The 15,834-nt window shown below is 35.7% G+C and overlaps 1 protein-coding gene across 1 annotated transcript in view; it reads right to left on the reverse strand.

Annotated features, from left to right (window-relative positions):
- The window catches only part of LOC149786048 (uncharacterized), a 370,709-nt gene extending 358,679 nt beyond the window's left edge, over nucleotides 1-12,030 (reverse strand). Inside the window, exon 1 of the mRNA XM_089978110.1 lies at nucleotides 11,917-12,030. The gene's annotated coding sequence lies outside the window, so the exon portion shown is untranslated. The remainder of the gene's footprint in view (nucleotides 1-11,916) is intronic.
- Nucleotides 12,031-15,834: the final 3,804 nt, after the last annotated feature.

Genomic DNA, 15,834 nt, shown 5'->3' on the forward strand with positions numbered 1-15,834 from the left:
CGGGATAAATTTTGTGCTCATGTCTAAACTCTTGATAGTGCCCTAAAATTTTCTTTTACACGTTCACAAATTGTATGCAGTCTATTGAAAAAGTATTTGTCTTTTAATACCAAATATGAGTTGATTCTGAAGAACACGAAAAAAAATCAACAGTTGGTATGTATTTGACAGTTGAGATAAAAAGTGGGTCAGGTTATTTCATAGATTCAATTGAATGCTTTTTTAGACCATGCATACGGACCTTTTTTTAACGTTTGTGCAGTCTACAGAAAATCTATTTACATTTTGAATTATGCAAAGTATGACTTGATTTAATGGCAGGCGACACTAATGTTTCAAATACAACAATTGACATATATTTGACAGTAGCAACGTAAAAACAGTTAACGTTATTTCAAAGATAGTTATAGGTTACTGCATTTGTATGGGAAAATATGAATGAGTTGTTCGGATGGAATACTGCACGACCTGGGGAGTGAAGTATATCCTTCAGACAAAACGAGTTCATATTTTCGCATACAAATGCAGTACCTTGTTTATTATATGCTCATTTTTCTTATTCTACCTAAGGCTTAATTATATAACAAAATACACTACAAGAAACAAGGTAACTGAATGTATGCCGTATTCTAAACTAAATACATAAGTGCAGATTCATCATTTCACAACAGCAACGTTATTAATGCGCACATAACTCCACCCAGATGAATATGAACTTAGTCGCGCGCTAGACATAACTTTTGAAAGAAAATGGCGTTTTGGTGTACTTAAAATTGAAATTTAGATTCATATTGTGAATGAATGAGCATTGCAACAACTTTTCCATTTGATCTGGAATGAATAGATTTGGGTATTTTTGTCGATTCTACAAAACTTTGTGATAATGGACTGGATTCATCTTTGCAAATTCTACATGAAATACATCGGACAGAAGTAGCGAGGGAGAAGCGTGTTGACATCTGCAAATGGGTTTCTGTTCTGTCATTGAATATTTGAAATCATAATGAGGGAAAATATGAAGTCTTTCAACTGCAAGTATCAAAACTATGCTATGGAATTTAATGTTTAATTCATTTTGAGTGCAGTAAGGAGGATGTAATTGCACTTGGAATATAGTCGAAATTACAGTACAATGACATGGCTCATAACGAAGAAAGCAAATTCATGACGTAAACTGTAAGTATATTTTTTGCCATTCTTATTACCAGCTAACGAAGACGGTTTATGCCTTGTCACTTTTATGCTGTTTGTAGGTACCCAGCAATTGTATGAAATCTGGCATCTCCTGCCTAAATCCGAAACATTGCATTAAGAAAGTTAACGCGGAATATAGCAAAGCAGCTGGTATGTGGCAGTCCACGAAACATCTGCTTTAGTTCATTCAGAAACAAATGTAATCAACCAAGACGTAAACCGCCTACTGTGTGAGTGTACACGATTTGTTTACAAAAAGTGCTGGCCTTTTTTTGTTTGTTTACAATTAAAAGTAGTTCCTGTATGAGTGCAATATGAAGTTGCGCACGAGTTCAGTATCGTAAAATACTGAACGATTCTGACATTGAAAAGTTAACGGAGAAAAAAATGAGCTTATAATAATAGGTTATACTGACGTTTTGACCCTGGATATGACCCCAAAAATTATAGTTAACTTTATAAAAGATTGTGCAGTCTATATCAATCATGTCTCGATTTGATGGAATATGAAGAAAAGCAACAAATAAAAAATAAAAATATAATAGAGAAAAAGGAGATGTTACCCTTGGAGACATTACCCCCGCGGCTCCATTTGACTGCCCATGTCTTCCCCGCCCCTTGGACATGTTACTCGCACAGTGATTCTTTTCCGACAAATTGTCGAAGAAACTATGCCTTTTTTAAATAATTATCACATTGGTTAGTTTTACGTAGTAGGCCATCTGTATTCCCAGAACAGTTTTCTTGTTCTGTCAGACTTGATAAATTACTGTGCTATTTTTTCACTCACTTTATGTTGTACTTCATTTTAAGTTGTGTGTGACTCAGCCCACTACGATGATTTTTGTTTTGTTGTTGTTTGTTTCAACGGCATTTGTAAACATATTATTGGCTATATCATACTATGGAAGTGGGTGATAAGTATCTTTCACAAGGACATACCGAAACAGCCAACCCGGGATGTCCTGGGCGACTATCGATCCCGCGATCCTTGGATTACGAATCCAACACTCGACCAAAAGAGCTACCGCGACTATGTCACTACGATGATATCTTTGAGCATGTTTATGGATATAATGTGATGCTTCTACAGTATCCTCAACACAAGGATGTTCACTGTATCAATCCGCAGAAGAGATGTGTGAGCAAAAATATAAAATTATTGCTATAAAACAGTCATTACGTTTACCAAAATGCACATTTGAAAGCGTTGTATTTATGATCTGAATTTGTCAAAAGTTGCTCTCCTAAAATTTATTGCAATATTTAGGATCTTCTTTTTATCTATGTAGTCATGCAGCAGTCATGCAGCCGTTAATCGCATTGACACGGAATAGATAAAAAAAAAATCCATATAAATCGATGGTTTTTACCTGAAAAATATACATGTATAATGAAAATAAAGTCTACGTTTTCCTTAAAGTAATCTAAGAAAATGTGTCACAGACGAAGTGAGAACATTTTGTATTGTCGATCGTGGCTTCACCATTCGTGACAATGCGATATTTCCCACTTCAGTCGTGAAATATTTTCTTGTATCTACTGAAAATGACGTCGATATCCTCTATATATTTTCAAACATGTAAATATTCAGAATAATAATGTAAAAATATAAATGTAATATACGAAAGAAGGCTGGGCATCTGTCAGTATAGAGTCACTTTCAGTAATTTTCTTCACGTTGAATATGCGCGGTTACAATGTTTAACAAGTGATTCACAAAATATATCCTGGCTCAGTGAGGGATGGAACACACACACACACACACACACACACACCACCACCACCACCACCAATCCACCCACACACCCAATAAATATGCACATTTAGGTACAGCAAAGCAAATCTATGCAGAATAATGAAGTGGTATAAAGTAAAGGAAAAGTGCATAATAACAGAAGAAATAAGTACATGGATAGAAATCGACCCATTACAAACATATCTAAACATTTGTTCTACGCGCGCGCGCGTTTGTGTGCGTTTGTTCTTTTTTTTTGTCCTTTGAAAAATACCTTGCGTTGGGTCGCTATGGAAGGAAACTTTGTTTTATTTTCCCCGGCACTGAGTATCTACATGACGTTGACATAAAAATCGCTGTTATACATACATGTATAATAAAATCCTGATTGTACGGTGCAATTAATGATATATTTTAAAGAGTGCTAATGCCTGGATAGTGTCAAAATGTCGTACCTGTATAATGCGATATCAAATTACAATAGGAGTATCAAATATCAACAAGGAATGTTTGACGACAAAAACAGGCTTTAAAAGCAAAATTTGTACTGTCCGAAACGGATATGATCAGTGTTACCTACACTCACCAACACCTGAAAGCTTTTAAACATTTCTCATTTTTATCAAACAAAAGACTGAAATTGAGATGATATGATAATAAATTATAGTAATATACTCTATATCGCTAATCCGAATTAATCTTTCGATAGGGACTTACGCCTAAGTAACATCTGAAGATGAAGAGAGATAAACAATAATTGAAATTATAATATACCTTTGCACAAAAGAACATCTGGAACTAGTCACATGTTGTTTTCATCAAGACAGGATTGATAATTGTAATGACAATTTGTGAAGTGGCAAATTTTATGTCTATCTAACAAGAATATATTAGTTGAGACCAGAGAACCATTAATTAGATTTATGGAGACAAACGCGTATCATATCGCCATACCACCATGTACGGTAATGTCCTTTAGAGGGAGAATTTCGTTCCTAGTTAATCATTTGTCTATACAGCAGCCAGGCGGACTATTAAGGACAAGGAAAACTTCATTTTCATGGTAAAGTTGTCACAATTGAGAGAACGCAGAAACTCTGTTATTCAAACTACCAGGTCAAGCTGACCCTGACTTTGGCGCCTCTGAAAAAAGGCGGCAGAGATATTTGATTCTGATTGGTTACATTAAATAAGGGGCGTGTTTCCACACAAAATTTTCTAGCTTTTAAAATAGTCACATCGAAATTCTAATCAGTCTAAGCTTTTCTACGTGAAAAACCAAAGTAGGACTCCGAGGATTTGCAAGAAATTCTCGTAAAAAGGAACTGTCCAAAAGGGGACTATTGTCGAAAGGAACCGACGAACTAATTTGCCGATTAGAGGGAGGAACGTTGAAAGCAAAGGTAGTGTGACAATTCCATGTAATTTGTTGATGCCATATATAATGCTTTGCTGAAGTTATTTACTTGTATCTGCATGAATCTTTTTTCTACATTCGTGTAATAATTTGCTTTATGAAGTATAAATGTGTTGAGTTTATACAAAGGAAGTCGTACATTAGTCTTCTTTAGATAAGTTTGACGAATTGTTTGAATTTTTCGTCTTGTTTGCATAAGAATTATGTTCTAAGAATTTAATACATTACATTAGTTAATATGATTACGAGAATCCATGTGAATTCGCCGAATTTAGAAGATTTCACGTATGATTAAGAATAAGTGTGTATTGACTGAAATGATCTAGTAATTGATTGATGTGATGTATCCTATTTATTCGCTGTGTAAATTGAGGCTGGCTTAGAACCCCAGGCCTTGCGTATGTGTTAATGTGTAAGGTCAAGGCATAACGAATTAGCCATTTGACTAACTAGGGTCATTATAGGACATGTGGAGTCGATTGATAGCCTTAGCATCTGCTTAGCACTGATAGTGAAATCTGATAACGAGGGAGAATAATGAAGAATTAACTGTTTCATAAATAACGGGAAATTTAGGTTGTCTCTATTTATATTTATTTAAAAGGGAGAAAATAGCTCCTGAGACGTATGAGACGTATTATCCTGAGACGCAATATGCTGGGACTTATGATGTGATGTTATTCTGAGACGTATACTGAGAAGTATAGAGAGAAGTGCAGTGAGACGTATAATCCTGTGACGCAATCCTGTGACGTATTAATTTCTGAAACGTATTGTGAGAGTATCCTGAGACGGATGGTGGAAAGTATCATCCTGAGACGGATGGTGGAAAGTATCATCCTGAGACGGATGGTGGAAAGTATCATCCTGAGACGGATGGTGGAAAGTATCATCCTGAGACGGATGGTGGAAAGTATCATCCTGAGACGGATGGTGGAAAGTATCATCCTGAGACGGATGGTGGAAAGTATCATCCTGAGACGGATGGTGGAAAGTATCATCCTGAGACGGATGGTGGAAAGTATCATCCTGAGACGGATGGTGGAAAGTATCATCCTGAGACGGATGGTGGAAAGTATCATCCTGAGACGGATGGTGGAAAGTATCATCCTGAGACGGATGGTGGAAAGTATCATCCTGAGACGGATGGTGGAAAGTATCATCCTGAGACGGATGGTGGAAAGTATCATCCTGAGACGGATGGTGGAAAGTATCATCCTGAGACGGATGGTGGAAAGTATCATCCTCAGACGGATGGTGGAAAGTATCATCCTGAGAACCAAGGGTCTGAACAGCTACCGAAGAAGCAAAACAGACTGGGGACGAGCAGGTTATGAAATCGTACAAGACGTTGACTTCGATTGTTCACTCGATCCTATGATGAACTAAATCTATCAGTAAACAGATCGGCTATTGTATTTAAATCTATTTGCGTTTTCTTTGTATTTTGGTGAAAATTAAATTTCTAAAAGCAGAGTACATTCCTGATGTAATGAATTTTCACAGTGTTTGTATGTGATTGATTAAATTGTTTGTTTACATGTACGGGGGGTCGTGTTAGTTTGTTCTATATACCTGCTCAGATCTCTATCTATTTCACCTATAAGTTTCACCACTTATATTTATATTTACTCGAACCGGGCAATAACATCGAGGGCGGTCAACCCCTAGATAACGAAAACCAAATTTTGGAGGGACAATTCTCCCCCCGTTTACACAATTATATGGCCAATCATGACCTTTATGTCTTGATTAGATATATAGTAATGTCAAAGTTCTGAGTGACTGATATGGAGAAACTGGAGTTTGCCCAGATTTATATCTTTTTTAATAAGTTAATTTTTTTAACAGGGGGTTCAATTTAGTCCTTGTTGTATATTTTATGGGACATTTATCGAATCTTTACGAAAATCTGAATATAGGTTAGCCTTGTGACCATTTTCTTTGCAATGATCACCCCACCCCCCACGGGGCCACGAGTGGCCCAGTGGTCTAAAGCGCTCACCGTTACGGATCACTGCCATATCACCTCTGTCTTCGTGGTTTTTAGTCTCGGATTCGGCCAATGTGGGTCTGTGAGAAAGATTGCCAGTAGCTGCTCGTGGGTCGGTGGTTCTTTCCGGGGATTTCCCGGGTTCTTCCTCTATCATTTATACTGGCTGCCATGTATAGCCTATCTTGTGCTGAAAATGGCTTTAAACCCTACAACAACAACAACAACCAAATAAGACTTCATCCCACTCCTATTGTGTCAGATATAAATTTGTTTTAAAACAACTTTGATGATTTTGAGTGCTGCTTCACTGTACTAATGGAGTTAAACATAAGTGTAATGTACCCTAATATCAACGACATGTTATGATATCTACGTATTGGTGTTAATGAAAAGATCAGCTCTCAGACCTCGAGTCACTCAGAGCGTTGATTCATTGTACCAAGGGATTTGCACATGAGGGCTTATAAAAAGTTTCTGTTTATACCCTGACAAGTTATGGTATCTACATGTGGTAGATGCAAAGATCAGCTTTCAAACTTTGAATCACTCAATGTGTTGGTTCATTGTACCAAGAGACTTAAGCATAAGCGTATGAGAAGTCCATGCTTGTACCGCAATGTTGATGATCTGCTATAATATCAATATGTTGATACAAAGATTAACTTTCAAACCTTGAATCACCAAGGGTCTTACACATAGGGACTTACGCCTAAGTTTTAAAGAAGTCCTTGTTTATACCCTAATATTAATGACATGATATAGCATCTGCATAATGTTGGTACAAAGATCAACTCTCAGACATTAGATCAATCCACGTGTTGATATATTTTACCCAGGGGCTTCTACATTAAAGCGTATGAATCCTTGATTTTACTCTATCAACAATGATACAATATAATATTTAAACCATGCTTACACAAAGATCAACTCTCAAATCATGAAATAATCCACGTGTTGATTCATTGTACCCAGGGGCTTTTACATAAAAGCAAATAAGAATCCATTGGTTGTACACTAATATTAAGGACATGTTATAATATCTACATGACACTGACACAATGATCAACTCTCAACCTAGGATCTCTCATAATGTTGATTCATTGCACATCGGGTATTATACATTCAGGTATACGAAGTCCATGCTTGTACCCTAATATCAAGTACATTTTATGTTATAATATCTACGTAACGTTGACCCAAAGATCAACACTCAACCTTGGATCATCGAGAGTCTTTATAGTACCCCATTTTTATGATACGATATAATTCAACATAATGTTGACACAAAGATCAACTCTCAAACCTTGGATCACTCCGTATGTATTCACTGTACCCAGGGACGTATACAAAAGTGTATCAAAAGTTCCTGTTTGCACCCTAATATTCAATTTATTTATTGAATGAAGCGTGTGCAAAGGTGCTCACTTGTTAATATGGTAAATGTTATTCTGGTGTAATTACAAGAGAAACATGAAACATCAACGTATAATGTTTGGCGACATAAATAAATCAAGAGAAGAACATACCATCTAAAATGAATATGGACAAGTGTTCACCCACACTCACTGCCATCCCCGATATTCTGAACATTACTTCTCTTTATCAAGTAACCGTCTGAGGTGGAGAAGATTACCCCCCCCCCCAAAAAAAAGACCCCCAAACTATCGTATTAGTAAAGCTAACTAATGTTTCCTTTCATCCGTTTTAAAGAATATGTTGCTACATGATTCTTACCTATAAGTACATCCCACAATGCCTATGTATGTATGGCACATCACTACCATCCTGGCTATATGGTGCTAAGTAAAAGTACGGGAGTAAAAATTGCTACATTGTTTAGAAATATAAACCCTTCATTATAAAATCAAACATGCAGTCCTTCAAGATAAATTTCACAAAGTTTAGATGATCTAACAACTCTTAAAATGATATTAAAAGAAAGAATATAGTAAAAAGATAAAGTGCTTAGAAAAGGTAAAAACGTTGAATATAACCCGCATTCTTTAAGAAAATCCATGGATTTCTATGGTAGCACATCTTAATGTTTTTTTAAAAAAATAAATCATCAAGAGAGATTTGTGGCAAAATAAAATAGGGGTCATACACGTTTTGCTGTGTGCAAATGTTTACGTTGGAAAAAGGAAGAGTTTGAGCTCGCGTCGAAGCTCTGGGATTCAAACACTTCAGCGAAAGTTTGCACACAGATAATCGCGAGTAACTGTTACTCTTACTTTATCATTTGCTACATACATAAGTTATATACCAAACATTAACAAAATTGCAAAGGAATTTGTTAACAGAAACAGAAATGCATTTACAGGCCACCTGCAGTTTCAATGTTTAAGTACAATTGATGTAAGCAAGTCGCATTCGTCAAGCCGGCTAAAATCGGCCTTATGCTTATCGTACGAATTGAACTACCTAGCTCAACCGCTCTCATCTTATACACCCACCATCCATAATCCATCCACCGCATGTTTTGGTACACACTCCGCTTCAAAGCTTAAACTGAAGTAGCAGACTTAAATTCGAGGTGGAAAATTGACTAGATTGAACACGGATGTACAATGAGTATATAATAATATAATCCAGACTAGGATAGCTGTTTTTTTTTGTAAAGCATACCTAGAGCTTTTTCAATATTTTATCCAATTTGTATTCAATTTTTATGTTATGTGTGCAACTTGTTCTAAATTAACTTTAATAGTTTTAATTAGATTTTAAATTTAAATAAATTATTTTCTAAATATTGTTTTCCGTTATGAAATCGACACGAGACACCAGCTTATTAACGGATATTCCGTACAAGTCTTACCATATTTTTATTCACACGGGTGTGAGCAAATTATGTCAGGCATTTATTCGGCTTTCATATGTGAGTATTAAAGATATTGGAGGAAAGCGAAACCGTAGGCACGTACTACTGTCCTTATTTTTTTTACGTTTCCTTGAAATGTGTGTTATTAAAGACAAAGATTAATTGAGAGCTGCAGTTTATCAGTGCACTAAGAATGTCTAGAATCAGTCACCTGTTGTTTTCATTAAGATAGGATATATAATTATAATTGATAATTCTATTGCCAATCATGACCGTTGTGTGTATATTGGACATATTGTAATGTGAAGGTTATGAACAAAAGACTAGTTTTAGGTCAGAATCAGCTCTTGTTAAACCACATTTATTTTATACGATGTCCAATTTTAGTTTTTGGCATACATAAATTGGAGCATTTCTTATTGGTGTGCCAAAATACGCATATAGATTAATACTTTGTGGTCATTATCTTTGACCCTCCCCCCACTTTGCATTCCAGGCGGACAAAATTTAAAGTTAAAAACACTCTGAGGTTATCTTATTTACATAATACTAAAGAACAATTTGCAAACTTCTAGATTGTTTTATGTACTATTTCAAATTCAATTGGCATAAAAGAAGTATTATATCTTAAGAACAAGCGAAACTGTTGTAAAACGTTAAACAATCAAAACTGATGTCAGAAAGAGTGAAAAAAAAGGAAGAAAAAGGTAGAAGGAAAGATTGAAATAAAGGCAGAGTTAAGAAAGATAGAAAGACAAAATGGATAAATAAACGAGTGTATGAATGAAGGGCTGGTACGTTTGCTCCAGTAGCATATATCCATACAAACTGATTAATTATATTTAAAAATAAGCGAATTAGCTAATAAATAATCATGCTTGTGGAAGTAAAGATAAACAGTGAGTGTTGCAAAAGATGACATGCCAACAGGAACCCAGATATTACGGAGCGGAGGGCTGGCGTTTCGTGAATTATCATTGGCAACCGAGACCTGAACTGAATGGTTGCTTATTGTCCATTGAGGGTCAATAATAGCTGACATCTTTGAATTTCTTCCGTTTATTTTTATCACACCAATAACATGATGATACTGTCGTGTTGCATTACGCCGTTGCCTGTTTTTTTTTTTTTCTTCATCTTTCTGGAGAGATAATCTTATTCGATGCAATGAAGGACTCTTTCTTTCCCAATGTGCTCATCTCAGTTTCAAACTCAGGATAACTGATATACTATTTCATACAGATTTATGGATACTGAAATTTGTCAATATTTACTTGAAATGTAGCTATTTCAGAGAGCAAAGAAATCAATTACTACCCAAGCACTTCTATACGAGAAATGTACCAAAGTTTAAAGAATTATTGTGTTCTGAGATACTTGGTATTTTAAGAAATCTGTCTAAAATGATTGATATTAATTTATCAAATTTTCGTTAGTTTCAAACCAACTTTATTCGATGTGTTATTGCTCTACCGTTTTTCTTTGTGTTTTTTTTTTTAATTTATTCATTTTTTTAAAAAATGATGGAGGAAGAGAAAAATAATGTAGATTCACCATTGTAAGGTATTTGCTAGAGATTAGTTTAGTGGTTTACAGCCTGTCTTCCCAAATATACCTATATCCATGTAATAAATTTTCAACGTGATCTTATTCCATTGATGTAATGACTGTAATAATGTAATAATGTAATAATGTAATAATGCTGATAATCTGAGTTGTATTACATTTACTGTGAGAACAAAAAATCGCCCATGTCTGATGTACACGCATGAAAAATGAGATAGTATTGTCCTCATATGTTGCGTATTTTAACCTGAGTGTAATAAAGAATTTGTCTTGTCTTGTAAAATTAAGGGCCTTTAATAGTATGATTAGAGCGCTGTGTAAGTACCGTATATACGCGCTTCTAAGTCGAGTCAAACAGCAAACAACAAAGATGCTGACCTGCCGTAATAATGTCCTGCGGGTCGGGGTCATCTTGATTGTTTTACAGATTACACTTTACAAACTGCACAGACCCAGATCTGCCGGCGCATTATCTCGGTCGAATGAGTAATAGATTTTACAATAATACCTAGATGTAAATTATCTTATTATAACTTATTGCAAGTGCTCGCATAATGTTAGAAAGACCCGTCCTTGGTCGGAACGGCTAGAGAAATTGGCCAAGGCGACATTTAACCACTAACCATACAACACTGGTCATTAGGATGTAATCGAGGACCGCGGGGACAACTTGAGTCTGTTACCGCTGCGCTCTATAGTATTAGCTACTGTTCTGTATATTTAAACAATCTAAACATAACTTTATGCAGGTAATTTTTAAAAATAATTTATTTATTTTTTACTGCTGTGATAATGGATGTCAGCATCAGAATATTACGGAATCCCCCCCCCCCCCATTAAAAAAAGATGATGAAATTAAAGTTGAAAAGTTTTAAGTCTGTGAAAACGGGACATAAAAATCGCAGTCACACATAATGCACTTTCTTTCTAACCTCTGCTGTCCTGGGTTAATTCCTGCCAGCAGACACTTGCAATGGTTATTTGCTTTTTGGTTGTCGAAATTGTAATTAAAATTGGCATACATGAACCTATTGCACAATTACTATCCAGTAAAAAAAAACAATTTCTATTGCAAGAAAATACATCACACAGCTAGTTTCAGCAATGTTCCCGATTTCTCTATGCACGCAGTGTTCTCTACTTGACAAACTACTGCAAGCGTATGTAAAATAGATCACACAACCTACCTTCAGTAATGTTCCCGATTACTGTATCCACGCAGGAGAAAGGAGTTCCTTCCTGGGCAAACTATTCAGACTGCTAAAATATCTGGATGCGCACACAACTATCATTCTCTCAACTAACTTCGTAAACATACGCAGATATATTTAACACGAACAACTGATTACGTCTATCAATACACTAGCCTACCTCTTCTGTGTGTGTTTATCACTACTACAATAACTTGGTTAGGTTTTGTTAAACGTTACGCCGATACGATCTCACAAGTCATAAAATGGTTAATTGAATCTATATTAAGTACGGTTCACGCTTTTCTCACCTGGGCAAATATTTTGGAAAGAAGGCATCATATGTCATTAAGCATATATAATACACTGAGGACTACGCGGCAGATAGGTCTTTCATCATTTTACAATAATAATAATAATAATAATAATAATAATAATAATAATAATAATTATTATTATTATTATTATTATTTTAAGCTTCAGTAGCAGCAGCAATAGCAGTAGTAATAGTAGTAGTAGTAATAGATGAAAAAAAGGATTTTGAGCTCAAATACAAGTTTCGTTGCAAGACAAATCTGTACGACTTTGTTAAAACGGCTTTGATGGCACGCTAATATGAAATGCTAATAATTTTTTTTTTAGTGTAAACGGAAAATGCATTTACATTCTACCAGACCTTAAATGTTATGACCTAGAAAAGCCGATGACTGTTAAATACGCATTTGGGACGCTATTAACATCACCTAATTTGGGACGCTATTAACATCACCTAGACTTTAGAAGAAAAATAGTATGAGCACTATGCCAAAATAGCTATGGTGCCATCATATATTTGGAATGCTTGGTGGCGAGGTGCTGTTTTTACAATCAGGCTTTAAATATTGATAGAATGCCACGTCGACACCAATGTCTTCTCTTTTCGCAATGATATATTTTTGCATCCACTCTTTCGTTTATGACAGTCATTACTGAACTGAGATCTGCTATATTATCTACGACACGAAGTTCTTTGAATAAGCCATCAATGCATTAAGTGGTTCAGCGCATACAAGCCTTGATCTGACTGACAACTTTCACAAATGTGATATAAAGGTATCTTCATTTCTGTTTTTGAATGTTTGGTTCCAGTTTTGTGTTTCTATTCCAACGCCAGAAATAATCAGCGTAAACGGGTTTAGCATACTTCCAACAGAAACAGTGCCAGTGGCTGCGAACGTGAATGGAGGCGTTGTCAGAAAGAACAAGATGCGACTATGTTGTCTGCAGGAGCGTTTGAAGCAGTTGCCGCACTTGTGAGAGTACTCATATAATGCAGTAAGTTTTTCGCCGTCTTTTTATGGCAAGTCATCACTTATATGGTTAAAATCGATGATATCGCGCATCATATACAATGAGATTAGCTGGTTTATTTTTATATCATATTGCTATCGCTTTAAGAATATTAAAGTGCAGTGTAGGCACATTTCTTGCAGCAAATCCTGCTTCGGCTGTTTGTTGTGTTGTATTGTTCGAAGATTGTAGACATTTCGTTTGTTGTTTCTGATTTAGCCATCTCCTGCTGTGACAAATGCTGCTAGCATTTTTATTATTGAGTCTTTACGATCATCAATAACTGTATTGCAGCAAACACATTTTTATCACATATATGTATTGTCTGGTAGCGTGATAGTAAGCATCAACTTCTTTGTAAGCAACTCTTCTTAGTCCCCTATAGCTGTCATGCATTAGATCAAAGATTTCTCGCACTTTGTCTTATATGGTCTATATGCGACGTCATGTCAAACAGGCAGTTTTCAATTTGCTTTTATATATCATTATCTTTGACTGGCCCCTTAGTATTTTATCAAGCAGTTCTCCAAACATGGACAAGGCCATATTGTCTTCAAGCGCCGTCTTTCCAAGGTGCTCAAAAGATACAGCAAGAAACATCTCATCCTGCTGCATCATCTCAACGGGTAGCATCATTTCAACCTGCTGCAAAGCCAACTACATCTTCTTCTACTAAGAAGACTACCCGAAAAGAAAAACAAGGAAAAAAAGCAAAGAAAAATCAAAGGAATAAAATAAGGCAAAAAGTCTGCCGAGCCTGTTGCTCGTCTAAAGCTACCAGCAGGCAGTAAACATGCCGGCGCTGAAATACATAATGAGATCACAGAAATATTAGTTCATCTGTTACATTATGCTTAATAAGCCATAGTATAGGGTCTTATACAAAGACCTGATATAGACAATATGTCAAACACTTCTCTTTGATTTCAAGTCCGCACTTGGGATCAGCAGCCTTTTTACTGTCTGACATAATATGCCCACAGAATTGTCACATTACACTCGCTATGAGATCGGTTGAAATACGAAACTCGTGTTTGGCAAGACGTTGGAAAATAGCGGAAAGTGGATGAACTTCGAAATAGTCAACAAGCAAGAGAGGCAAGGCAAAGTAGTGACTGATCCCGTCTATCTGGCAAAGAAGATATTTGATGATAACCTATTGCGGTTTTGCTATTCTGAACTTTCAAATCTGCTGATTTTCATTATGGCTACATCAAATCGACGTATACTGACACGTCCAAGCTGCTTTAAATCGACACGGGTTCCTTTTGCTACCAGACTGATGATGTCTACGAAGGCACGTATGCTAAACATTGCTTTTACTTTTTTACTTGGTGATGCCAAATACTATTTTTCTAGCAGGAAGAAGATTATTTTCAAGTTAAACGATGAAACGTCCATTATTTCAATATCAGAGTTCTTTGGTCTTTAGTCAAAGATGTATAGTTTCAAACTTGCTGGTAACAGCATAAAAAACGTTTGAAGAACATCAATAAAAGAGCCATAAAAATTATATCATGCATGTGACTATCTACGAGCACCTGCTGGAGAAAAAACGTTATGTGACAAGGAAATGGTCCGGTCAAATAATCATGTGCGGCATATCGTAACACTCAAAAAGATGGACTTTCTGTGTACGATGACAAACAATGTGTTTTTGATGATATTGTCAATACCTTAGCCAATAACCACTTCATAAGCAAACAAAACGCAACTCGGATCTTTTTACAGAGTTGAATCTGATCTAAGCAGCAAACCAAAAGGACAGGTGATTAAAATGTTTCACGCCGACCATTGTAGCAATAACATAGAGTCATTATTTTTATACGTACATTTTTCTAGGATTGTAAATCAATGGTAAAAAAATTTTTTGCTGCCCTGTTGCCATGTTTGTTGTTAAAACATGACGAACTTTTCAACATTACTAATATCAACACCATTACCACTCTTGCAATTTTAATTCTGAGTAATCACTTCAAGGTAAGATTCTATTATCGATTTTGTCGCCATTAAGATGGTCTATAAGGATCCTATCTGGAAGGATATCATTCAAGCTACAGAATACAAAATGATGAGCGCTTACAGTCATTCTAGCGGCATTGGTGTCTGAAATTGTCTTTCAGCAAAAGCACCTATTGTGCGGCTGCTCTTTAAAGGGATTTTCCGTCTTAAAACTTACCTAATGTTAACGTCTTCATTCGCATGATATAAAGTTTAAACTGGATGCGTTCTACAAGTCATCATTATATAGTATGCCATTGCTCTAACTGTATGCCACTGGCTGTGATCTGAACACAAACAGCAGTGAGTAGACAACATTTTTTGTAAAGTGAAATATACAAACATGGATCTAACAACATTTTGGTGTAAACTGGAATATAGACAGCAACAATTATCAATCCACGACTTTTCCTCTAAACAGTAGTAGATGGAAGTTTGGTCTTTGTGGGCACATTTCTAGCACTGTATTTCATATCTATATTATTTTTTAAAATCCTGATACATACATTCATTTAATGTCTGTAATTTATGTTCATGGCTGTAAATTATACAGAATTACTCTACTTTGATTTTGCTTACATGAAC

Source organism: Sinohyriopsis cumingii, chromosome 12 (genome assembly GCF_028554795.1).
Source record: "Sinohyriopsis cumingii isolate HCF-2022 chromosome 12, ASM2855479v2, whole genome shotgun sequence".
NCBI classification, from domain to species: domain Eukaryota; kingdom Metazoa; phylum Mollusca; class Bivalvia; order Unionida; family Unionidae; genus Sinohyriopsis; species Sinohyriopsis cumingii.